Consider the following 6,000-nt stretch of genomic DNA (forward strand, 5'->3'; position numbering starts at 1 on the left):
ATTAAATTCCCTTTTAGAAATATTTTGGTGACTCTATTTTAAACATTTAGTTACTTCATAATATAATGAAAGCTATGTATCTTCTGTTCACGACAAAATCCATGTAAGCCCAAAGGTGCAAATTTGTGCAGAGTTTCAGGGATTTTTCCAGTTTTTCTCAAAGATTAAAATCAATTAAGAGTAAATTAGGGCTGGAGAGATGACATAGCAGTTAAGGCACAAATCCTAAGGACTCAGGTTCAATTTCTAGTGCCCACATAAGCCAGATGCACATGGTGGCATATGCATCTGGAGTTTGTTTGCAGCGCCTAGAGGCTCTGGCATGCCCATTCTCCTGTCTTTTTTTCTCTCTGTCTCATAAATACAAATAAAGTACTAAAAGTCATACATAATCATTTTCTATACAAAGGAAACCAAATTAGAATAGAATTCATTGTACATAGATTTGGAGATGTAAGCTAATCAGTCGCCACAATTTATGGCAAAAATAATTATGTAAAACTTTTAAAAAACATCTTATGGGTCTGAGAGAGATGGCTCAGCAGTTACAGACCCCAGCTTACCAAGCCTACTAGGCTGGGTTCAATTCCCCAGTACCCACAAAAAGGTAGATGCACAAAGTGGAGCATGTGTCTGGATGTTCCTTTGCAAGGGCAACAAGAAACTACTGCTACAAGAGAGTTCTTTATTCAGCGCTGGGGAGAGCATCTCCAAGCATCAGAAGAACCAGTCCCGCCTCCTAGCAAGAGCTCAGGTTTTTCACACATGAAATAAAGCATTTCCCCATTTATTTCCTCATGCTTTATTCTGTGACATTTAGTTTGTGGGAACACATGGAGAAGTGCTTTCTGGAGACCTTGACTGGATGTGGTGAGAGAGAACACTTGCCAACACTAGATTGGCCAGCGCTTTAAAAGAATGTAAACTCATCTTTGAATGTTGTGGACAAATCTATCACCTACTCAGAGAAGGGTTCAGGGAAGTGGGAGGCAACCATGAGAGGCCCGTGGGCTGGGGAGACTGACCACCAGACATTGCCACTCCTATGGGGAAGGGAGGGCCTCTGTTTCCTCCTATTTGACTTCCTCCTTAGATTTTCAGATATGTAGTGGCTGTTCAGTCCCTTGTTGTGAGACATGTTTTGTTTTGTTTTTAATAAGAAAAAGGGGGCTGGAGAGATGGCTTAGCAGTTAAGGCACTTGCCCAAAAAGCCAAAGGACCCAGGTTCAATTCCCCAGGACCCATGTAAGCCAGATGCACAAGGTGGCACATGTGTCTGGAGTTCATTTGTAGTAGGTGGAAGCCCTGGCATGCCCATTCTCTGTCTGCATATCTGCCTCTTCATCATTCTCTAATAAATAAATAAATAATTAAAAAAAAAAAAAGAAAACCCCTCTGGGCATGGTGGAGCATGCCTTTTATTCCAGCACTCGGGAAGCAGAGGTAGGAGGATTTCCATGAGTTTGAGGGTACCCTGAGACTACATGCTTAATTCCAGGTCAGCCTGGACCAGAGTGAGACCCTACCTCAAAAAAAAAAAAAAAGAAGAAGAAAAAAAAAAGAAAACCCTATTAAACTTCTCCAAAACAAGCACCATCAAACTCTAAAAATACATGAAAGAGGCCTAACTTTCCTGATATTCATCCATCCATTGGCAGAGGATCTTTGCCATCTCAGATGCTCTTGTGTGTGCTTGGGAAGTGAGTAAAAAGCCTGAACAGCACTGTCCATCCTTACATGATGTCTTAGGTGAGGAAAATGCAGTCAGAAGATGTAAGCTAGTCAGGGTCGGGGGACAGGGTGAAGGTGGCAGGTGGCCAGAGGATGAGCAGGGATAGCACTGGGGAGTCGGAGAGTCTCCTGGAGAATTTGACCTGGAGCTGAGAATTCCATCATTCCGTGTAGGAACTGGCTTAGTGACTACTGGGGAGAGAATTCCCGCTGAGGGCATGGTGAGAGTGACAATGAACACTGGCACATGGGAGGGAGGAACGGAAGGAAGGAGGGGCAGGGAACACAGGGTCACATCACATGGCCCTGGCGGCAGCTATAGGATTTGAGTGAACTCCGGGTGGAAGTCACTAGAGTGTCTAAAGAAAATCAGTGACATGCTCCCGCAGTGGCTGCTAGGGGAAGACAGGTAGGTGGCCGGGCAAGGCAGAAGCAAGATGACCACGTAATGAGCGCTATGGGAGTTCAGGGGAGGGACTGAAACTACGAAACTACGCACACTGGACCAGGGCGTTGGAGCAGGACTAGTAGAGAGCGCCCAGACTCCGGGTCATGGAAAACAGGGACAGCACCAGAGGCAGAGGGCATGGATCTGAGATGAAGGAAAGGAGGTGGCCCCTGTGTTGGTGACTTTTCTGGTTGCTGTGACAAAATACCTGACAGAGGCATTGTGAGGAAGAAAGGGAAGGAAGGAAAGAGGGAGGGGAGGAGGGAGGGAGGGAGGGAGAAGGAAAGAGGGAGGGAAGGACTTATTTTGTGCCACAGTTGGGGGACACAGCGCATGCCTTGGAAGGCGTGGCAGAGACGCAGCCGGCCACATTGCATGTGCAGTCAGGGAAAGCAACGAGCGATAAATGCCGGCACAAAGCCTGCTTTCTCCTTTCTTCCTTTCTATTCGGTCCAGCAGCCCAGCCTTTGGGATGGCGCCAGGGGCAGTGGCTCTTCTGTCCTTAGCTGAATCTCTCTGATGGCCCCTAGATGATTGCAAATCTAGTGGAGGTGAGCCAGTCATAGACGGTGAGGACCTTGGGTGTGGGTGATTGGAAGGGCGCTTGTCTGTCACGCACACACTTGAGAAGTATCTCACTGAAGTCGCCCACACACTCCCCGGTTAGCGGCACAGGCTGGGCGAGCTGCAGCTGTGCCCGGCAACACAGGGATCAGGAGGTGGGGGAGGTGCGTGGGGAGGTTGGCACCACGTCTTCCACACAAGTTAATTCGTCCTGAACTTTCGAATCTGGTACCAATATCTCCATTTCTCAACCGAGTATGAAAATCACATGGCTAGCAAAGAGCTGAACCCAAGTTTAATTCAAACAACTTATTTAGAATTTCTTATAATTCGGTCATATTTATTTTCATGTCATTTTTCTTTTGACATTTCTTCCTCCTCCTTCTTTTCTTCTTCCTCAACCTCTTCCACCATGTTTTCCTTCCACTTCGTCCTCCTCCATCTCTTCTTCCACTCCTCTTTACCTTCCTCCTCTTCTTCTTCAATGTATCTAGTCTTTAAAAAGATGAAAAAGAGAGGTTAAAGCCACTTTGATCTTTATAGGCCTCTGTGGCAAGACCCAATACCCTAACAAGATATTACCTACCTTGAGGAATAGATTATAGCAAAAATAAATAAACCTATTTTAAACTAGGCATTTGGAGCTGGAGAGATGACTCCGCGGCAAAGTGCACATCCTGTGCAAGGGTGAAGGCCTGTAGGGTCCTGAATCCAACTGAGTTTGAATTTCTAAATCCCACAAAACAGTTACCTGCCCCTGTAAGTCCAGTCCTGCACAGAGGTGCAGAGACCAGGGAATTACCTGGGTTTGGTGGGGAACAGAGTCAATGCCAATAACAGAATCTGGCTCAAAATGAGAAGGGACTGAAGAGGGATGGTGTGTGTCACCCGATGTCTGCTCTGCCAAGGCACATAGACATACACACACACATACACACACACATACACACACATACATACAACACACATACACACACACATACACTTGCACATACACACACACACACACACACACACACCATGCACTGATGCATGCCCTATATTACATTGCATACACACATGCAAAAGCAATGTACTTTTTCTTCCCAGCTGTAGTCTTTTTCTTAATTCTATTTATTTACTGATTGATGAAAGATAGAGAAAATGGATACAGTGGGGCCTCCAGCCATGGCAAAGCAACTTTAGAAACATGTGTATCTTGTACATCTGGCTTACATGGGTACTAGGGAATCAACCTAAGTCCTTAGGCTTTGCAGGCTAGTGTCTTAACCACTAATCCATCTCTCCAGTTCATCCAGCTGTAGACTTTTAATCTCTGCACAAATTACATCTGGATAAGCTGGGGAATCTTACAGCCTGGTCCTTCCTGAGGTGATAATACAGAAGTAAGGTAAATGAAAAGGCTAAAACAAAGAGTACTTCTGATAAATACTTTAAGCCAATAAGAAGCCCCACCTTGTGGACAGGAGGCAGTAAGTTCCCACTCTCCTCTGCAGAAAACTGCCCACAGATGGGCTTTGAGGGTTCAGGAAAGGCAAGCAGGGCTTTCGCCCTTGGTTTCCCAAGTTTTCTGATTTTCTGGAATGGGATCAACTCACTCGTGTGTGTGTGTGTGTGTGTGTGTGTGTGTGTGTGTGTGTGTGTGTGTTTGCTATTACATTAAACACCAGGGTTTTTCTTTTTCTTTTTTTTTTAATTTATTTATTTGAGAGTGACAGAGAGGAGGAGAAGAGAGAGACAGAGAGAGAGAGCGAGAGAGAGAGAGAAATAATGGGCACGCCAGGGCTTCCAGCCACTGCAAACGAACTCCAGATACGTGTGCCCCCCTTGTACATCTGGCTAACGTGGGTCCTGGGGAATCGAGCCTCAAACCGGGGTCCTTAGGCTTCATAGGCAAGCGCTTAACCGCTAAGCCATCTCTCCAGCCCAACACCAGGGTTTTTCATTTGCTGGGCCCATCTCTTCTCTACTTCATTGCCATTAGAATTTCCAAAGCCTCTTCAAAGTCAGCTCTCCCAGATACAATCAACATGCCTCCCCAACCTGCTCCTGGTGCTTGAGTTAAGCAGATTTCTTCTGCTTCTTCTCCATTCATGGACACTCTGTGGCAAGGCTCAGTCCCACTGGCTGGTCAGCAGAGCTTACATCTGAGCTGCGTGCACGTGAGCTGAGGAAGTGGGCAGTCTGTGGGTTTGGTTCAGGGTAAGGAAAGCTAAAGGAGATGGAAAGGAGACAGAATGTTTTTGAGGTGGAGAGGGGAAGAAAGGAGATAGGAAACAGACTATCCTTGGAGGGTTGTATGAGCCAGTTTCCTAAGGGTGTTAGGACTCCTCCATTTTGTTCCCCTCAAAGCAGGTGTTTCCTTAAGGTGGATGTCTGTTACACGTCGAGATGTCTGGGAGGCTAGATGTGATGATGTGCACTTATCACTGGAGCAATCAGAAGGCCAAGGGAGGACAATCACGAGTTTAAGGCCAAACTGGGATGTAAAGTGAGATCCTGTTAAGAACACATACATACAGAGCCAGGCGTGGTGGCACATGCCTTTAATCCCAGCACTCAGGAGGCAGAGGTAGGAGAATCACTGTGAGTTCGAGGCCACCCTGAGCTAGAGTGAGCCCCAGCCTTGAAAAACAACAACAACAAGAAGAAAAACAAACACATACATACATAGGCTGTGGAAGGCAGCTCAATTGCACAAATGCTTGGCTGGCCTTGGCAGCATCAGGGCCTGAGTTGCACCCTCAGAATGCGTGTTTACAAAAACAAGCTGCTCTAGTACTCCCAGTGCCTGGGGGCAGAGACAGGTAGATGTCTGGGGCTTGCTGGCCAGCCAGGGCAGCCTACTTAGTGAGTTAAAAGCCCTTAGGATGTTCTGTCTCAAAAATGTGAATGTGCCTGATGAACCATTCTGGGGGTGTCTTTTGGCTTCCACATGGACTCACATACCCATGTGTATCTGCACACACACGAACACATGCACAGATAACAATTTATGTGTGTGTGTATAAACACATATATACACCATAATCCATCTCCAGAACTCTTAGCAGCAACGTGTGAATAAAAATCATTATGGTTCAAACTGAAGCAACCACTCAGTGTCTGTCATCTGTTTCCCCCATATGTAAGCAATGACTTAAAACAAAAACAATGGGCATGGCTGTTACAAGGACTAAACAATATTTGTAAAGCTCTTAGTATAATGACATATTATAGTAGTCATTATAGTTATCATTATGGTTTCCTGGAATTCT

Source organism: Jaculus jaculus, chromosome 11, assembly GCF_020740685.1.
Source record: "Jaculus jaculus isolate mJacJac1 chromosome 11, mJacJac1.mat.Y.cur, whole genome shotgun sequence".
NCBI classification, from domain to species: Eukaryota; Metazoa; Chordata; class Mammalia; order Rodentia; family Dipodidae; genus Jaculus; species Jaculus jaculus.